This window comes from Ochotona curzoniae, unplaced genomic scaffold, assembly GCF_017591425.1.
Source record: "Ochotona curzoniae isolate NIBS_2020 unplaced genomic scaffold, NIBS_Ocur_1.0 scaffold_1037, whole genome shotgun sequence".
Classification (NCBI taxonomy): Eukaryota; Metazoa; Chordata; class Mammalia; order Lagomorpha; family Ochotonidae; genus Ochotona; species Ochotona curzoniae.
The window spans coordinates 7968960-7990886 of NW_024467083.1; the positions used below are offsets into that span (position 1 = coordinate 7968960).

A 21927-nucleotide genomic window follows, 5' to 3' on the forward strand; every position below is an offset into this window, starting at 1 on the left:
TGTGTGCCCCTTCCCCCCAAAAAACCACTGTAAACAGGATTGTACAAAGGATGCGAGCGAACAAACGTTTGCCATTTGTCTCTTCAAGGGCAAGTTTGCGACTAAGGACAATAAAGAAAACAAGAACCTGAATTTTCCACACGTTCTTTCTAGTCACAAGATTGGTTTATGTATCGTCTGAAATGGAAATGGAATCATTCTCATTCTTCCGTTAATGAAAGGTAAAAGCATAGGTCCAATAGTTGTTTATCACTTGGGGAAATGCGAGCTTGGTGAGCACAACGAACTACAATGTCTGTTCCAATTTTACTAAATATTAGATAATGAGTGAGTGCCAAATTAACCTAAGCATTCTGAAGTTTATTTCCATTGTTTGAAATAACTAATACCAGGAAAGTTTGGTGTGAGGAGTAAATAATAAAATAATTACAGTAGAATACTTTAATATTAGCTTAATGTGCAATTGCTGAATAAATGTCAGATATCTCCGTTTTTCTTTTATGATCTCTTTTCCTACTCACTTCTTGATTTCCTGTGAAGACTCAGTAACTTTCATTAATGATCTTTTTCACTGCTTCTGGCCCAGCATGGTTCTTCATTAGTGAGTCTTAGTTTCTAGAGTTTTTATGAATATAGTCTTTGGAAATAAAATATAATTTCATCTTTTGTTGCATTTTTTATATTGTCTCCGTTTATTTCATCTTTGACTATTTTTGAAATATTTGTAATACTACTAACTTTAAAAAACTAGTATATTAAAATATAAGTTAGTTAAGAAACATGTATCTGCATTTGCACACATATAAATATATAGTTATAATAATTATATCTGAACATAAATTATAAAACTTTTCATTTGTGGATTTGAATTCATCTTCATCCAAACAACTGCTAACAATGCAAAAGGATGTAGTTGCTTATATTCATTATTACTGGAAGATAAATAGAAAAATGAAGGAAGAAGTAATATCCTCCATGTATACACCAATCCTATCAGTTTTTAGAAATACTAAGAGAAAAAATAGATTTGAGCATTTAAGTGCTAATATTTTTCATAGGAAAAGTTATAGAGTTCCTGATCCAGAAACTAGAAATAGTTCACTTTGTATATATTATATATGAGTTTACACATCAGACTCCTAGATTTAATTTTCAGCTGTGGCTTTAGTGGTTGTTGAATAGACACGTTTTATCTGTTTTTGCTACAGTAATATATCCTGTTTCACACTTTGAATTCATATAGGTCACAATGAGGACCATGTATATCAATTTGTAATCAGATTCTGTCTTAATGGTAATTAAAAAGAAGTGGTTAATAAAGGAATTATCACACAATATAATTGTTTATTAACTGACTCAAAATGGTAGAATAATGATGTTAAGTAATCAGTAAAAACAACCTTACCCTTGAACTTATTCCTCATGTTCAATAGAACATTCACATCCTTTGACAAACATCTCAGTCTGTCTGCTTCTCACTTTCTGAAAACCATGATTTAACTCTCCCTTTCTATGAGTTGGATTTGTTCAGCTCCTGTAATACTTATCTTTCCATATTTAGCTATTTTAATGAACTGAAGGCCTATCATCATGTTGTTGCAATGAGTAAAATTTTAATTATTCTCAAGGATGAAAATTATTACTATTAATATTATTTCACTGAAGATATATATATATATATCTTCATATATATATATGAATAGATATATGTATTTACTCAGCCATTTATCCATTGGTGGAATAGATTGGCTCCATATCTTGAATGTTTTATAAATAATGCTACAATTATCACAAAAGCCCAGATGGCTTTTGATATAGTTATTTCATTTTGGTATATGCAGAGAAGTAAGATTACAGGACCACATAGTAGTACCATTTTAAATTTTGAGGGAAATCTGTATCGTTTTCCATACATGTATACTAATTTGCTCTCCCATGAAAAGTATATAAAGGTTCTGTTTCTTCAAAATCCTCGCCAATACATGTCTTTCCTCTTCATGATAATCTTTCTAACAAATATGAGGTGATATCTCACCATAGTTTAGAGTTTCATTTCTCTGATGACTAACAGTGATCAATAAAAATTGGTAACCTATTCTATAAACACTATTGTTTTGTTTAGACTCAAACCAGCAAAAAGGTGTTTTCAAATCTTCATGAAATTTAAAGACTATACAGTTAAACATTTATTTGTTGATGGTAGCATCACATTTTAATAAATGCCACAAGAAAACGTGTAAGGTGGTATGATGCACTAGTTAGCTCTGATTAAAAGAGATTAAGATCTTTGAAGGAAGAGTAGAAGTCAACTAGAGAACAACATATGCAAAAATCCAGGGATTAAATGCAGACTAGTGAGTCTAATGAACAAAACTAAGTAGCAGTACTGTCAAAGTGACCCTGGGGATGAGGGCAGAAATTATATCTGCATGTCAACCAAATGACAGACTGGGGTCTAATCTAAAAAGCAAGAAGTCAATAGTTAGAGACCTTAAGCATGGTGACCAGTGACATGATAAGCAATTCCTTTCTAACACTAAACCTGGAGGAAGTTGGAGAAATTTCTGAGAAAAAGATTTTGATTGGAATCCACATTTTTTTGTGATTCATATAAAAACTGAACCCACAGGAATAAATTTTTACACTTGATCTTAGCCAAAAGGCCCAGAAGCGATAGGAATAAAATATTTTTTAACAAAAAATGGCCAAAGAACATCACACTAGGACCAATAGTTTGGCACTCTTTTATTGCAGAACCCACAATAACATTACCATTCCCAATTTCGAAAGAAAGGATAGATAAATTCAGGTTCTGTTTATCAGGAAGTATTTGTACACTGCAGGTGTTGGGTCAAAATTTTACTGTTGTAATGGTCTGCATAATGCTAGTGGCTATAAGTAAGAGCTCCAATATTTCATTTTTGCAAACAAATCTATATCTTTGCTACATAACATTTCAATGTGGATGTCTCTATCTTCTAGCATCTGTCAGGATTCAGAATAGAAGAAACAGTACAAATCATTAGTGTACAATCTGCTTAAATTCCAGCATTGGCTATAAAATAAGACAAAAGGTGTGTTGCATTAGGATTATTTAGAATAAGGAATTAGCGAACTGCATTGTCACTGTCCCACAGCAACGGACTTGGTGCACGGAGCCAATAATAATACACTTGGACTCTGACTCATGGTCAATAGCCAAAGTTTATTAGTGACAATCAGATTTTATACTCTGAGGGTCATATGGGATAAGGGAGGAATTATGGAGCTTATCAACAAAACCCATCAACTGTTTCTATACTCTTGTTTGGAACTCCTTTTGTTTTGTATATGCTACCAAGTGTTCTCATTCACATGCTGTTCACTCAACTCATACAAATGATATCCAATCAGTTATACAAAAGGTATCCATTTGGTTGTTATCATAAAAATAACATCCAATCAATTGCAATCCTGTGCTCGCTGAGGTTCTAAGGTCACAATGTCTTCCTACACTGCATGAGCTAAATATAGCCAATTGTTTGGCTTCTCTAATAATCGATGAGATAAAAACAATTACAATGATTTTCACATTTTTAAATAGTTGGGAGAAATTGAAGAACTTAAATGGTTGATAACAATGTAGACAATTTTGAGGTCTAATCAACACATTAAGACAACAAGAAATTCAAATTTCATGGCTCACGAAGTTTTATTGATATACAGACACATTTATTTACTTATTGTCTATGACAGGCTTCATGCTGCAGTGGCAGAATTGGCAAATTGTGATTGAGAATAGAGGACTTGCAAAATCCTTTGCAGAAAACGGTTTCTGACTTTTCTTTGACAGCAACACTTTGGTGTCAAAAAAATTTCCGTGCTTTAAGATAAGAGTAATCCTGCCAATATTTGAACCATTAAAATAGTATTTAATGAAGACAATTTGCACAGAGCTCTTTTATTGTCACATGCCATTCTCTTATTGAATTACATTACACTGGACATTGTCTGTGACTAATCACATATATAAAACTGTGCCATCGTTAAATCACCCATAAAAAATGCCACGACACTGCCAAAAGTTTATTGGATAGAGCTTCTGTTACTCTATAGAACGGAAAATAATGTGCTATCAGCCTTGGTGAAATATTTTACTGCCACCCAAAGAAATCATTTTATTTTAATTCCTTAAAAAATGATGTGACACAGGATACTGAAATTGCATACTATAGCCTCATACATCATTAGAGAGGCTACAGTTAGCATTGGCGGTCATTAACACTGAAATGTTAAAATAGCAACGATTATCAAATAGGAACATAATATTACTTGAAAAAAACTTAGATTTCATACCTGTTGTACTTATTATTGGGCTCATTGATTAACCTATTAGGCTGATTCTTAGAAGTCATTTTTGTCTTCTTGAAGTAATTATAATTTGATAAAATAAAAAACATCACCTCCGAGGGATTCAAACTTCTTTACATTGTGTTAAATAACCAGTTAAAAATAATTCTTTTTCATTCACTGCTAAATGCTCTACAAAGACTGAAACAAAAATATTTATTGAGGGCCACATGTATCTACTCTTGGAACACAAGTGTATACTGATAACCTGGAAATGTCTCCCATAATTCCTACCCACAGAGAGGAAATGTTTTCATCTTTCAGTGTACTGACAGACATCTATCATTTGAGGTCTTTAAGCCTCCATGTTCAAATCTATACAATGGAATTATAATTATTTGCTTACTGTTTTTGCGGTCCTAAATGTCAGCATTCAGCATCCTGTTTGTCACACGCTACAGTCTCATTCTCAGGCTCCGTCTTAGTCCATGTGTCCTTCCATGTTTCTTATGCTGGATCAAGTATCTGTAATTCAAAATTCCAGAAGCACTTAAGCATTCTTACAGAAACGCTTACCAGGTCATTATGACTGAAATCATGGGCCCAGCATGGTGGCCTAGCAGCTAGAGTCCTTGCCTTGAACACACTGGGATCCCATATGGGCACCGGTTCTAATCCCAGCAGCTCCGCTTCCCATCCAGCTCCCTGCTTGTGGCCTGGGAAAGCAGTCTAGGACGGCCCAAAGCCTTGGGACGCTGCACCCATGTCTGATGTCCAGAACAAGTTCCTGGCACCTGGCTTCGAATCGGCACAGCATCGGCCATTGCGCTCACTTGGGGAGTGAATCATCGGATGGAAGATCTTCCTCTCTGTCTCTCCTCCTCTCTGTATATCTGACTTTCCAATAAATAAATAAATCTTTAAAAATAAATAAATAAATTTTTACTAAATAACTACTATAGGTATGATATCCAGGAGTTGCTATAACAGGACTGTGGAAAACTGATATATGAAAAAAAAATGAGTTATTTCATAAACTAACCTGCAAATTCAGCCAAAGGACAATAAAACCTGGGGGTGGGGGAATGGAGATGCAATAGCAATCCTGTGTTAAGAATAAAGACAGTTGCTATATAATTCTGTCTTAAGGAACTATTGTGTGATTGAGGAAACAGAAAGGAGTTGAGCTTGATTAACCGTTGGGAGGCATGATAGATACCTGATTTTTGCCTTTATACATTCACCCTGCCCTGCTCTGTGCAGTCTAACATGGATTTTTTTTAAAAAAGGTTCTCAGAACCTCTGCTTTGGGTTAGGAGTAGGTTGTTTTAGAATGGAAGAGGGATTAGCGCAGGCATTTGCTTTTCTTGTTTTCACTCTGTTATGTTCAGGTGGGAGGTTGCGTCCCTTTTCTCAAGGCATTTACTCCAGTTAGCTGCCTTGTCTACAGTTACCTTCCCAGGCATAGTAAGTGTCCCCTGCCCTTGCCTGAGTAAGCCTTGGAGCAGCAGAAACACTCCCACTTTACAATCCCTGTGATTCCTCAAGGATCACATAGCAGAGAGTACCAAGTGACACAAAAACTTTGAAAACAATTATTATAAAGATCAGGAGATCAGGAAGATGTTTCAGCTGACCCACAGAAATGACCCAGGAATCAGATTGAAGATCATGACATTCCAATGCAGATTTTGAGCTGAGAATTTTCAAACTTTCATGTCAGTTTTGAAGGGTTTATTATTTTTCCTGTAGACGCAAGTAAGACATGGCAGCAGACCAAGCCCAAAGCCATATTTTTATGAGTAACTGAATGTCAGTTCAGAGTAAATGCTCAAATATGTCACACTAAAATCTGAGTGCTATTAGGAAAGTATTGGAATTCCTGAATGAAACCTATTATAATAGCATCATACTCATTCACGCTAGAAAATGAAATACGTTCATCTAGATAATGTGTAAGTAGCAGTAATGTATTATTATTTAAAAAAGATTTTATTCATTTTTATTGGAAAGTAAGATTTACAGAGAGAAGAGAGACAGAGAGAAAGATCTTCCACCCCCCAAGTGGTCCCAGCAGCCAGAAATGAACTGATCTGAAGACAAGAGCCAGAAACTTTTCCTGGGTCTCCCACACTATTGCAGGGTCCCAGGGCTTTGGGTAATCCTCTACTACTTTCATAGGCCACAAACAGGTTTCCAAAAGAGAAGTGGAGTAACCAGGACATAAACTGGTCTCATTTGGGAACCCAAGCAGGACAATGCGAGGACTTAAGCCACTAGGCTAGTGGTTTGGACCCAGTAGTAATTTACTACTAATAACACTGTAGACTGGAAAGTTCATGATTAAAGAACAGTAAGATTCATGATCTAGTATTTGCTCCATTCTGTTTTTCAATTTTTCATAGCTCCCACTTACCAGTTCACTCCCCCAAATGCCCACATCTGCTAAGGCTAGGGCAGGCATTAGCCAACAGCCAAAACTGTGAGCTGGGTCTCCTAGGTATGTGGCAGTGCCCTCCCCCAAAATAACTGAACTGTAATCTGTTGCTTCCCAGGATGCACATCATCAGGAAACTGGAATGAGACATGGAGGAGCTGCAACTCAAGCAGCCACTGATGAAGGATGCGAGAGGTTTATCAACTCCACTAACCACCGAGTCCTGCCCTCTTCACGTAAGACGCCATAATCTAGGTGTTTCCTCAGATGGCAGACAGAAAAGCAGATCCTTCAAGTCTCTTTTATAAAAGCACTAATCCCATTCAGGATGAAAAAGCCCTCATGACTTCATCACCTTCCAAATGCCCCAGCCCTTAATATAATCACATTGGTTGTTGAATTTCAATATAAAAAATTTGAAGCACCTACTCATATCATTGAAGGCAGAAAATATAAAAAAAAAAAATCCAAAATCCATAGAATGCCTGACATTCTTCAAAAGCTAATAAGAAAGGTAAACCCAAACCACTTCTGCATTTCCAGAATAATTACAAAGGTTAGTAAAATCATCAGACTTTAAATATTCCTATAATGTCTATAATATCCCAATTTCTTATAGCAGTGTTTCTAACTCACAAACCAAATGGCTCATGGAAAATGAAAGCAGATAATTGCAAAATTAATTAGGTGGAGATACCAATCACAATTAGGTTTCTTGATGTGATATCTTTAATAAAACAAGTCAGTCCAATTCCTAGCAAATACAGTGCAGCTATTGATCTAGTAGATTCTTGATTTTATTTTCTCTATTTTTCAGCAAAAATAATCAATATGCATTTGCCTCCAAAAGACAACTCAGAATCTTAACCATCTTGGCTAATGGCTGTGTCACCTCTCCAGTGGTGTCAAAATACATTTGAAGCCCCTTGGTCATTGGGTATCCTGCAAAATATGTTCATGGTCCATTATGTTTGTGACATTTTGCTAACTAGCAACCACACCAGATTTGTTAGTGAGATACAAATGCCAGTAAGTAGGAAGCAAATCAGAAAAATGTCTTATTCTGGAAGGCTCAATAATCCAGGAACTGTCAGGCCCAGCAATGCAGCCTAGTGGCTAAAGTCCTTGCCTTGCAGGTGGTGAGATCCCATAGGGGTGCCGGTTCTAAACCCGGCGGCACCACTTCCTATTTATCTCCCTGCTTGTGGCCTGGAAAAGCAGTCAAGGATGGTCCAGGGCCCTCGAACCCTGCACCCATGTGGTAGACCTGCACGAGGCTCTGGGCTCCTATCTTTGGATCAGTGCAGCTCTAGCTGTTGTGGCCGCTTGGGGAGTGAACCATTAGATGGTAGATCTTCTGTCTATCCTCCTCTCTATAAAATCTGCCTTTCCAATGAAAATAAATAAATTTTGGAAAAAAATAAATAATCCAAGGAGTGTCAGGATATCTTTCTCACAGTGAAAGATAATTAGTTGTATATTGTATAAAATGAATGCTATAAACAAAGAAACACATTTCTTGCTGGGATTGTGTTTGGGAAGCAAAATAAGCATATCTGGCAACCTATGAGGTGTTCCAGGTTGGTCTGTGCACAAGCTTCTCTTTCCGTGTGCATGATGGTCTTTCATACTCATGGTCATTTAATGTGACCTTGGCAACAAGAGGTCTATGGAAGCTCACACAAGCCTAACAGATGACTCAAGCTTAGACTTGAAATATTTTGCAGGTAGGACAGGAATGGACAGTCACAATTATTCTTGCAAAAACGAGTTCCTACAGGCCCGGCATGATGGCACAAGTGGTTACGGTCCTTGCCTTGCACCAGGATCCCATATGGGCACCAGTTCTATCCCGGCAGCCCCGCTTCCCTTCCAGCTCCCTGCCTGTGGCCCGAGAAAGCAGTCGAGGATGGCCCAAAGCTTTGGGACCCTGCACCCGCGTGGGAGACCCGGAAGAGGTTCCTGGCTTCGGATGGGCATAGCATCGGCCATTGCACTCACTTGGGGAGTGAATCATCGGACGGAAGATCTTCCTCTCTGTCTCTCCTCTCTGTATATCTGCCTTTCCAATAAGAATAAAATAAATCTTAAAAAAAACAAAATTATTGGAAGATGCAACATCAGGAAAAAGACACTTGGGAGATACAGTTTGCAGTAGAAAGTTTAAATAAAGGTCACGAATATATATATAAACCTACTGTATTCAAGTACCAAAATAAAAGGCCAAGATCAGTGACAATATGAGCATGTACAGATGGTAATGATGAGAAAGAGAGCAGGGGAGAGAGAAAAAGAGATAAGAGAGAGAGTTTGAGGTCCCATTAGTTCTGGTAAAAAAAAAAAAAGAAATTATTCCACTTCCAGTAATCTTCCCAGTATTTAATTACTTTGTTGCTCTGCTGTCTTTGCAACCAAGAAATCATTGAATAAGAATCAGGACGTTTGTTACTTCAATCTCGCAGAGTCAAAATATCCAGGATTTGCAATAGGAACGTCTCAGGAGCTAGTGACAAAAAGCAAAATAAAACAAAGCTCTAAGCTTCCAATGATTTAACCCATAAAATGAATATTGATTTAGCTACTGAAAGTAAAAACATGATTTGATCTGATACCTCAAATGAGACCTCCAAGGGCGTTGATTTTCATGTTCTTTCTACTCTGCTTCTCTTTTGAATGCTTCCCCGTGCTCCCCTGGTAGCCCACTGGGAGTTGCAAGATCTCTTGTAATTTTAGCAAATGTTAACAGCAATTCCAGATAGCACATCCTCCAATGAAGGAACTCAGTAACAAGAGAAACTACAGCTGCTGTACATGTCCTGAGATCATTTCCCTTCATGTTCCCTGAATAGGAACAGGCACCTTTCCTCAATATAATCAGTGTATCAGCAAGGTTGTATACTAATGCCAACCCCCAAAGAAAAGCATATATTCTATTTCATCCAAAGGCATCATTGAGAAAGTGAAGGGAAAAGAACTCTTCCCCAAATATAAAGATACTTTTTTGAAAAAAAAAGTGGGGTGACAGGAAGACTGCAAAAAAAAGGAAAGAACCCTTCAAAATAGTTTCCAGGGACTATCCTACATTGTATCAAAATCATTCTCTGCATACTAGACATACAATTTACTTTTTACATTTAAAGAAATAAAAAATTAACTACAGGTTAGTATTTTATTGCCCTATTCGGTACAGTGGAAACTGTGAACATTATCATACAGAATCAGCGCATTAAATTTAGTGCCTATTCCCATAATTCATTAACATTCTTTTCTTGTATAAGCAAGGGTCACTCAGAACTATCCATATGTATCAGTAAGGAAAAATTATAATGTTGTAGGCCATGACAGCCATTTTTCTTAATTAATCAAACAATATTTAAAGTAACCTTACTGTCCTAGATTTGTTCAGGAGTATAGTTCTTAGGGTAAATCTTCCAAAAACATTAGGAAATTATTGTTATTCAATGCATCAATCTATAGATAAACATATCAATTATGCATTTAAGTTACTAAAATGTTAAAGATACCTACAAATAACTGTACTAATGATACTATTAGGTTGTTTGAAACAAATGACAAAAAAAAAAACTCATTACAAAACACTCCTTTCCTTCGTTACTCTTATCACATGAACAGAACACTTATATCTGCTATCTTTATATCGTCAAATGAACACAAAATTATGCATTTCTGAAACCAAAGACTATAAAACAATAGCTCATCATTAACAGTTACTGTAATAATATGAGATAAAACAGTGTGGTGGGAAGCAAGACAGTGGAGAGGGAGGAAGAGGGATTGAATGGGGGTATCTGTATAAGATCATATCACGGAAAATAGTAACATTTTTAAAAAGATTTATTTATTTTTATTGGAAAGGCAGATATACAAAGAGGTGGAGACACAGAGAAGCAAATTTTTCATCTGATGGTTCACTCCCCAAGTGGCCACAAGGGCTCAAGCTGGACCAATCTGAAGTAAGGAGCCAGGAACTTCTTTCAGGTCTCCCATGTGAGTGCAGGAACCCAAGGCTTTGGACCGTCCTCAACTGCTTTCCCAGGCCACAAACAAGGAACTGGATGGGAAGCAGGAAGCGGGGGCCACCAGGATTAGAACTCGCACCCATATGGGATTCTGGTGCAGGCAGGCTGGGACTTTAACCATTACGCTATCGTGCCGAGCCTGAAAATAATAATTCTTTTAAAAGAGAGTCATGTGGGGTATGGCTCAGTGGCCCAATGGGTAAGTCCTCACCTTGCAAATGCCAGGATCCCCTTTGGATGCAGGTTCTTGTCCTGAATGTCCCAGCTCCCCATCCAACTGCCTGCTTAAAAATCTGAGAAAGTAGTAGAGGATGGCCCAAAGCCACCTGCACAGGAGACCTGGAAGAAGCTTCTGGCTCCTGGCTTTGTTTCGGCTCAGCTTGGGCCCTTGCAGCCAAAAGGAGAGAAGCAGCGATTGGAAAATTTTTCTGTTTCTCCTCTCCAAAAATCAGATCTGCTTTTTCAATGAAGATAAATAGGTCTTAAGAAAGAGAAAGACCATATATCATCATGTTTTCTCTGAGAAAATTATAATATTAAACATATTATGAAGGCTAATATTGTGGCATAGCTGGTAAAGTTAACCACCTGGACCACAGTTATCGCATTGGCATATCAGTTCATGTTGTGATTCTTCTGCTTACAATCCAGTTCTTTGATTATGCACATGACAAAGGTCAAGTGGTCAAGGACCTGGAATCCTATCATTCACATAAGAGACCCTGATGAAACTCATGGTTCCTGGCTTCAGCCTGGCACGGTACAAATGAGATCACTCTCTCTCCCCACTTTCTCACTCTTGTTCTCTATTTCTCTCTGTATCTCCTTTGACATTTAAGAAAATTTATTACTATAAAGAGAAAAACTTTCATGTATTTTGTAGGGTCAGTTTGAAAAAGATACTCATATTTCCCTCCTATGCCTAATCCACCTCTTCCTTTCTTTTCCCTTTTTAGCTTTTGCATTTCAATTCCCTCCATAATCACAGGCTTAATTCACTCCTGAACAAGACAAAAGTAGGAAAGATACAGTTCCACAGGATATACACACACACACACACACACATACATACAAGAGCTAAAACACCAATCATGTCACAGTATATCCCATTTCATCTCCATACATTTGTTTTACTCTATGCTAATTGCTACGTATCAGAGAAAATATATTTATCTTGGTGGATTGGCTTACTTCACTGATGATAGCAGTGTGTATTACATCTATTTTGTTGAAAAATACAGCATTTATGGCTGAGTAATACTTCATAATGTGTATATGCCACATGTTCCTTGTTCGGGCAACAGTTGGTGGACATCTGTGTTGATTCCATCTTAGCTTTTGTGAACTGAGCTTGAATAAACATGGGGTCCAGATAGCTCTTTCATGTGCTGGCGTAATTTTGTCTGTGTAAATTCCCAGGGAGGGGATGACTGGATCATATGGTAGACCTATTTTCAGATTTCTGAGGAATCTCCATATTGTCTTCCATATTGGTTCCACTTGTTTAAATTCCTGCTGACAGTGGTTTAAGGGACACTTTGCCATACATTTTCTCCAAGCATTCTTTGGTTTCTGATTCTTGGATGATAGCAATTTTAAGGAGAAATGAAACCTCATTGTGGTTTTTATTTACATTTTCCTGATGGCTAGCAATCCTGCACATTTTTTTTTTTTTCATGTGTTTCACACTTATTTGAATGCCATCCTTTGAAAAGGGTTATTCTCCTTTGTCCATTTCTTAAATGAATTTTTGTTGTTAGTGTTGATGATTTTCTTGAGTTACCAATAAATTCTGGGCATTAATCCTATATTGGTTGCATTGTATTATTTTTAAAACAGATTGCCTTCCATTATGTAGTTGGGACCTATCCAATGAGTTGAAGGCCTGACTAGAACAAAGGGCTGACCTTTCTCTGAGTAAGTGATTATTGTAGCTTGATAGCCTCCGTATTAGAACACTAATTCCTCCTGGCTCTATAACAGCTTGCAGTGTTAGGATTCAGACTGACACATCACCTGTGCAGATTTTGGACTTCCCAGCCCTCATAATTAAAGGAGTGAATTCTTTGTAATAAAATTTAATTAATTAGTTTATTTGAGAGGCAAAGAGAAAAGACGGAGAGATAGAGGTGGGCAGGAGGAAAGAAATAGAGCCACTATCCACTATCTCACTTCCCAAGCCCATCATGGGAGCTGGGAACTTAACTGAAGTCTCTCAGGTGGGCAACAGGACAGCAGTAAGTGAGCCATCCCTGCTGCCTCCCGTGGTCCATGCTATCAAGCAGCTGGAATCAGAAGCCAGAGCTGAGCATTAAACCCAGGCACTCTAACATCAAATGCAAGTGACTTAATTTACCAGTTTACAAGAGGCAAATACCAGCTCCAACTCCTTGTCATAAATATACTTTATCACATCCTAATACACTTCCTAAGACCAGTTTTCATCTAATAAAGGAAAAAAAATATTTGAAATAAAAAATGATAAAAAATGTTAAAAATTTAATGTTTTAAGAGTTTTCCTCACAATCAGTTGAGTTTGCTTTTTGGTTCCTGCTTCCAATTTTTAAAGAATAGTTTTAAATTTTGCTTTAACATATGCGACTTAAATGAAGTAATATCATTGATTCTTTTGAACTAAAATAGCCACTCACAGAATAAATGTAACCCACTGATGCTCTGGATCCACAAAATACAAACAACTAGTTCAAGAATAAAAATAACAAAGATATTATGATAGTAAAAACTATTATACAACCCTAATATTGGGATTCTTATCACTAAAAATTTAGACCTGTGATTCATTAAAAAAAATAGTCTTTACAATGCTCCAAAACACTCTAAATTGCTGCTATCTCATTTACATCTTCAGTCTAGATTGAACTAAATTTAGCTCATTAGAGACATGGGCATTCATTTTTTTCCCTTCTTATTTGAAATCTAACTCTACATCATTTGATCAAAACCACATCCTTTTCCACTGGTGGAAAACACTGCATCTGCCAAACATCAAATTTCCCCCCATGATTCAACTATTTCTACTCCCTATTCAACCATGTCAGTCTATTTATCATTCCTAAAATAAAGCACATTGACTTTATTGTTTATCATTTTGTATTACTTGCAGTTTATAATAAATATTTATATAAGCTTAGAAAATGTATTGTATCTCTCCTTTTAAATTATCTTGACTATTTTAGCCCTTCTTCTGTACTCTCATATATTTTATATCTCTTTGTCAAGTTCCAAGGAGGGAAAAAAACCTGTGGAAATTTTGGCTAAAGTTTTGTTCCATTTCACTAGCTTTCGTGTCCAGTTTTGAATGTGGTTAAGGAGAGTGAGACTTTGAAGCAGCAATCAATTTCCATTCATAATCAAACATTATTTAAATTTTTAATTTATTGTAGGGTCCCCCATTACTTTTCTACTGAAAGTCAAATATTCTGCCTGAAGTTTTCTGTTTTAATGGCTTAAAATATGTGTTCTATCTCTTTTCAAAAATGTGGCTTTTCAGTTTTGTTGCAAATATCTACTTTCAATAGATTCTCCCAGTTTTCTTCTCTGTAAGGAGAGGGTCTATTTTATTTGACTTTTCAAAATGTGAGTGTTTGGCTTGGTAAATCCTCTATATTTAACTCATTTTGCTCTGATCCAACTAATTTTTCCTCTTATTGTTATTTCATTCTGAATACATGGTTTAGTTTACTGTTTCTCATATTTGGTACTTAGAGTATCAATTTTCAAATTTAATTTATAAAATAAATAATCATCACATGAAAACTATTGTAAGAAATGCTTTGCCTACATTTTCTCCATTTTAAAATATAATGGTTTTCTATCCATTTTCAGTCCTAAATATTTTCTACTTTCCATTGTTAGGATCCAAGATTATTTAGGAGAACCTTTTATCATAATTTTCAGATATTTAAACTAGTATTTAAAATCATTTTTAAATATGTATTTATTTCTGTTGGAAAGTCAGATTTACAGAGATCAGCAGATACAGAAAGAGAAAGATCTTCCATCTACTGGTTCACTCTCCAAGTGGGCACAAAGGTCAGAGTTGAGCCCATCCAAAATCAGGTGCCAGGAACCTCTTCTGGGTCCCTCCACACAAGTGCAAGGTCCCAAAGCTATCGGTTGTCAGCTACTGCTTTCTCAAGCCAATAGCAGGCAGCTACAAGAGAAGTGGAGCTGTCAGGACACAAACAGGTGCCCATATGGGATCCCAAGGCATGCAAGGCAAAGACTTTAGCCACCAGGCTACCCTGCCAGGCTCCTAAAGTAATTTATAATTTAAATATATTTTAACAGAAAGTAAAAACTATTTAATATCTTTGAAAACACTAGGAATATTGCTCTGAGAAACTATGGCCAATTTCTATAAAGGTTTTGGGGAATATTTCTGAAAAATATGTGTTCTTTTGTTTTTGAATATAGAGTTTATATGTATGCATTCATTAGACCAAGCTTGCTAATTGTGTTGCTCAAATCCCATATGTACTTACCAGTGTTTTCATCTGAATTTTCTAACATCTGTTAAGAACACTCTTAGGATTTACTATTATGAATGATATTGTATTTTCTTTAATATGAAGATTATGCTTTATAAATTCATTTCTTTGATGTCTGCTTGTAAGAATGGTAACTTTTGTAACATTAGTATTTTGACATGCATGTTTAGCCCCTTGATACTTACTGGGATTATTAGTGCATTTTAAACTCGTTCTACCATTTAGTTGATTTTATATTCATTTTATTAAAAAAAAAAAAAACAACTTTATTTGAAAGCCAGAGTTACAGAGAGTGAGAGACAAAGAGAAGTAGATCTTCCATCTGCTTGTTCATTCCTCTAAATGGCCACAACATTCAGGACTGAGCCAGCCTGAAGCCAGGAGCCCCCTGCCAGTGATCCTGTCCATAAATTTCCTCTAAAGGATAAATCAGAAAATCAGAAACTTTCAGTTTTTTACCCTCATCATGCCCAGGACCTGCAAAATCTCTGCATCAACCAAGTAAGAAATCCAATGCAGTTGTTAAGAGTCATTGGCTGACAAACCACTGCTTTTGCTAGTCCATTGGAAAGACAGTCCACAGTCGTAAAATAGGAAATATATGCTACAAAAATTGTTTGTGGATTGCTCAACAATATACTTAAAAAAAAAATACATAAACTGGGACGGTGTTGCATCAGGACTGTTATTTGGTCCACACAATAATCTTATAAAGTCCCACCACATAAAAAACAGGTACTATCTTATCCTCATTTTGGATATGAAGAAATTGCTATAGGAAGCAGTTAATAAAGTTGTTCAAGGCCTCACAACTGTTGAATCAGAATTCAAAACCACTTAATCTGGCTCTAGAGTCTGCCTGTTCTATGGAATTAGTAGTTGTTCATAGATATTCACAACTCAGCATTCTCTATACTTCTTTCCACAGAGGTCCCTAATGGAAAAAATTTCCTGTGTGACTCCAGATAATCAATATTTTAGACTTTGTAGACCATAGGATTCAAGTCACAATGACTCTGTCCTCTGTGCATAGTGTAAATGTAGTCACAGACAAAATGTAAAGAACTGAATAGAGCTGCAATAAAGACTTGGAGATGCTGAAATTTAAACAGATTTTTGTTTTTGTCGATTTTTTTATTTTTTTAGTTTTTATTTTATTTTCAATGTTGTTAACATAATTGGGAGGGATGCATGCCCATGGGCCTCTCATTAGGATGGGGAGGTCAGGTATGGAGGAAGACAATGAAACACATGTTTCAGGCTTGTTTTCTTCACCCGTGTCTGCTGGGGAGGGGTAAAGGGTGGCTCTTCACTGTCAAACCACATCAGCAACATCCCAAAAGAGAGTCCCCTAGCTTCTCTTACTAGGCCTTTTCCCAGAATTATATGACCAGTCCTCAAACCTGGAACTCACTGGTGTGTACTCTGGCCTAAACTAACTGGCCTACACCCATTCCAGCTTTCACTGGTCAGTGCTACAGCCTAGTCCAGCCTGTCATACCCCAAACACGGCTCTCATGTGACCTAGCAGGTACCTTGGACTAGCCTGGCTGTCCCACACCCATTCCGACTCTTAGGAGCACTAGTGGCTGCTGGAGCTTAGCCCAATCTGGCCCACCACTAGACACAGCCCACATGCATACTGAATGGTGCTACAGCATTGTCCAGCCTGGTCCTCCCACAACCGCAGCTCCTGTACTTAACCAGTGGGAGCTGCATCACAACAATGGAGACCCCAGATTTTCCCTTTCCAGTCCTGGGTCTTGGGCATGCTGGCAGATGATTGGACTCAACCTGGCATGGCATGTCCCAGCTTCTGTGTTCCCTAGAGGTACCTGCAGATTAGTAGGGGAGTTTTTCAAGTTTCCTTACTAGGTCTGCTCCCAGTTCCAAAACCCACACTTGCCAGCAGGTTCAGCATCCCTGCTTGACATGGTCTGCCCGCAGTCCTGGCTCTTGCATGCACGACTGGGTGCTGCAGCCTGGCCCCACTTGTCCAAGTCCCAACCCCAACAAATGTCAGGTAGGTCCCTGTCAGGTGAGTGTCATGGTCCAGCCTGGCTTGGCATGTCACCACCCCAGCTCTCCATGTAAACTGGTGGGTGCTGTGATCTCACAGAGTTAAGCCCATGATTCTCCCATAGAATCTGCCCCCAAAGATCTGGTTGCATAAGTAACTGTGCTGGCATACTGGTATAGTTAAGACAAACAGCCCATCAGCTGTTGGTTGCTTTCCTCCCAGCAGTGTAGCACTTGTCTAGGTACAAGGCATCATAGCGAGTTGCCTTTGAGGCTTTCACTTGGGAACCATTGTCATCTTATTGAAATTTTCTGGAAATGTCTTTAGTGAGGTTTAGAATACTGTTAATGGTTAAGTACCATTTTTCTGAAAATATGCTGATTTTATTCTTTCTTTGAATAATTTTGAAGATAAAAGTCATGCGTCTATACTGTCAGACACTTAGGAAATATGTTATACTCTGCCTTTTCTTTCTAGCAACTTATTATAATCTCCCATTTCCCTCTAGTGTTCCATGGCTTTGGATTACATCTGTGTGTTCAAAAGTGGAATTCTTACTCTTTATTTTTATTTCCTAACATTTAGTTGCTTTGTATTGTATCTTTCATGATTTTTAAATCTTAATTTGCTTTCAGGAATTTTCTCTTAAACAGTCTCCAATCAATTGTTTATTCTACCCATTCAGATTATGATTCATGTAACTTTTCTCTCAAAAACTCTAATCCATTTATTTAAAAATATTCCTGGTAATTTTAACAGTACCTAAATATTTTTTAAAATATTCTAATGAGAGCCTCTATTTCTTTCCATTCTTGTCAGTCATGTCCTCATAATCATGCCCATAAACTTTTAATATTCATCTCTGTATTCCAAAACCCATTCATCAGATGCCACAATCACTTGTCTGCTTATTTGTTCTTCACCCGGGAGCACAATCAGCCCATGCACAAGGCAAATTCAAAGGGTAGAAATGTTGATGTGATTTTGTAAGATTTCATAAAGAAGAGACAAAAAGACAGATAGAGATCCTCCAGCCACTGGCTTACTCCCAAATGGCCACAAGAGCTGGAACCAAGCTGATCCAAAGCCAAGAGCAGGAGCTTCTTCCAGGTCTCTCATATGTTTTCACAGGTCCAAGACTTTGTTCTAGCTTTCCTCTACTGTTTTCCCAGGCTATAATCAGAGAACTGGATAGGAAATACAGTATCTGGGACTTGAACAAATGCTCATCTGGGATGTCAGGGCTACAGGCAAAGGCTTAACATGCTCTACCACAACAACTGCCCCAAAAGAGTGGTATTTCTAGAAGAATCCTTCATTCAGTGAATAAAGGAATCTGAAAGACCAACATCTCCAGCTTTCTTGTCTCTGTTTTGATAATTCTGAATCAAAATCATTTTGTAGAAGAGTTGACACTAACCATTGATATCCAGTTTCCTAGGGTATATAGAGTGATAATGCATGTCTGCTAACTTCTCTCTCTCTTCTCTAACTCCCAAGTTCTTACTGATACTCTTTGAAATCGCCTACTGCATAAATTGTGTTTTCATCCTTCCATTTAGGATATTCTTAAGGGAGCCCAAACTTTTACTTCACTTCATCTTTTGATATTCTTATTATGTTTAGGGTTCTTTTGCTTCTAATTCACATTTTTTTTTTTTTTGGATCATTACTGTGGATGTTATCTGTTGTTGTCCAATTGAAAATATTTGGTTTGGTTCATCTTTGAGGGTCCTGAAAGATTTAGGTTTTGGGTTGTTATGGTTTATATAATAATGTGGTCATCTCCCAAAGGCATCATGTATTGGAAATTTGGTTCAAAAAGTCTCATGTTAAAGGTTAATAGATTAATATTAATCTTTATTGGGTTAAGATTGGAGGCTCAATCCAAACATGGTGTCTGGGAAGTGGACCCAGTGGTCAGTGTGGCCTTGTCCGTAGAAATTCGATCATTATTATTTAGGTAAGCCAAGGTTGGTGCAGCTGTTCTTTCTCTATGCCAGGTTCTTCCTCCTGAGCACACATCATGCCTGCTCTCATTAGCTGTCTACCCATGAACCCACCTAATCTTGGACTTTAAATTTCCAAAAGAGAGTCAAAGTAACTATTTGCTTTATAAGTTAATTTCTCTAAGGTAATTTGAGTAACAAAATTCTAATTTTGGGATTCTCAAGTTCAACTGGATTCTCTCAAAAGAGACTATTTTCTGGGATCAGTATTGTGATGTAGTGTTGCCTACAATGTCCATATCCCGTACAGGTGCCATTTCAAGTCCTAGTTACTAAACTTCTGACCCAGCTCCCTAAAGTACAACTTTAGAAAAGCAGTGGAACATGACCCAACTGCATGGGCCCTAACATCCACATATAAAACCAGAATGAAACTCCTGGCGCTTGGACTCTGTCCAGCCTAGCCAACTCTGGTTGAGATCACCTGGGAAGTGAACTATTGAAAGAAGCACTTTCTCTCGCTCTCTCTCACTTTTTAACTCTCCCTTTTTAAATAATAAATAATTATGTTAATAATTATGTTAATTTTAGTCAAGTTCTCAAACAGTTTAGTAGGGTGTTTTATTTGACTCAAGAAGAGGGCGATGGAACTAGTTTCGCCTGGGTACATCTGAGATATGCCTAGTATACTGGTCTGCTCCAGCTCCCATGGAAAGTGTGAAATCACAAGAGATGCCAGCAGTAGCTGCGACTGATATCACAAAATAGCATCCCAGAGCTCCCCAGGAGGAGGCAGTCAAGAGCTCCAGAAATGAGACAGGTCAGTCAATTCTGAGATGTCATAAATTAAGCCCTGCATCTTACATCTTGGTATAAATCTCTGGAGGGGAACTTACTTTCAGCATGTTCCCAGGCTGATATTTACAACTTACCTGTGGATCCCACTATTCTTTCCCCGCCTTGCAACTCATCTTTTCACTGAGAGACTAGACTTCTAAGTGTTAGGTTTTGTTAGAGGTCTCGGTTTTAGGTTTTCATCTTGAACAGGACTAAGACAATCTCCCTGCTCATGGGTTGGCTATTGTAACTCAACCAGACCCAGTGTGGCTGCAGCATTAACACTAGTCCATGAATAAATCTCTCTGGTCTTTTCAGTTTTGATTTCTGGAAACTTTCACTAATATCTCAGATACTCATAAGGGTTTTTAGCTAGCATTTTCAACTCTCGTGTGCTCAGTGTTCTTGAATATCTAGCACATTTTCAGAAAATAGTACCACTGCTTTTTTTGAGAAGCATTTATTTGTAGTTCATCCAATTTTTAGACTTCAACTTTTAAATTCTATTAAATTGAATTAAAATTATATCCAGTATTAAAAAGAATCTAAGTTGTCATTGGTTACCCTGAATATCTATATTGTTGCTTTATCAATTTTGCTGCCATGACTTTCTCAATTTTTAATGAGAAAATTACTTAACATGTAAGTATAAAAATACCATGCAAACACTGCAAGCCAAATTTACATGAATAATGGTTAATTCAATCAGAAATGTTCAGTCACACTAATGGTTTTCCATAGTGACCACTCACTAAAATTCTCTGTGGGAACCTTTAAGGGTCAGTAATGTCAATAATTCCTACCCAGAGATCTGATTCTCTTGGCCCAAGATAAAGACCAGACATGGACAGTTAGATGAGCTACTGAAATGCCTATAACAAGTATCTGCGGCTTAGAATCACTTACTTCAACTTTTGTAAACAGAGATTCTATTTAGAAAGAGAAGTAACTAGACTTAGAAAGGCAGGCTCAAGTAGAACACAGGTCATTTACAACACGGAATCAGCATGAGTTCCCTGGGTATGTGATTCCATGAATGATGTTCCTCTACTGATAGTTGTCTGAGTTTGGGACCAATCCAGCCCTGTTTTAATCCTAGCATGACTCTGGTCAAGGAATCAAGCTCTTCATTTATTGCTCCCATTCCTTAGATTACTAGGCAGTGGGTTTCCGCTGTCCTCTTTTCAAGCCACTTGTCTGCATTCATAACCAATATTTCATCTCAGCACCTTCCAGTATCAAAGCTTTACTTTCCTTTAGTAATGCCTTCAGGATGGTGACACTGCAGTCAGTAGGAGTGCTCATTTCTGCAGCTTAACACATCTGGGTTTGATACCAAGCTCTGTCACATGCTAGTCGTGTGTTCTACAAGTCTTTGGCCTTAAAACGGCTCCTGTGATACTGCCTTGGTTACAATTTGTGGTAATAAATTGTGATGTTAAAATAAGGTAAATAGTAAACTCACAATGTCACCTTGGCTATATTAGTATAATTGACTATCTCTTCCAAAATCTCAAGCTCCCATGCTATCTTATCTCATTCAGAGCCATGTTCAGGCATGTAGTGCCCAATTTAGACATGTGCTCCCATCCTCCTGTAACCCACTCTGGCACCACAAGGTACCCTGACTTTCACCATGATTCATCTCCTCACTCAGTATCCATTCAGTGCCTTGTGTGTTCGGGAAATTTTGTCAGAGCGGAGGAATACACAGAGAAGCAAAAATTGTCATATTTAAGAATCTTACCTTCTGTCCTATATGGAGACAGAAATGGTTCCTCCTTGAAAACGTCTTCCTGACCTA

General features: G+C 37.4%; 1 long non-coding RNA gene across 1 annotated transcript; it reads right to left on the minus strand.

Moving 5' to 3' along the window:
- Positions 1 to 238: 238 nt before the first annotated feature.
- Positions 239 to 9263, minus strand: LOC121168534. The gene is made up of 3 exons (XR_005885729.1): positions 9154 to 9263; positions 4736 to 4854; positions 239 to 637 (listed from the first exon to the last, which is right to left on the minus strand). It is a non-coding gene; the product is annotated as an uncharacterized LOC121168534 (long non-coding RNA).
- Between the last annotated feature and the right edge of the window lie 12664 nt (positions 9264 to 21927).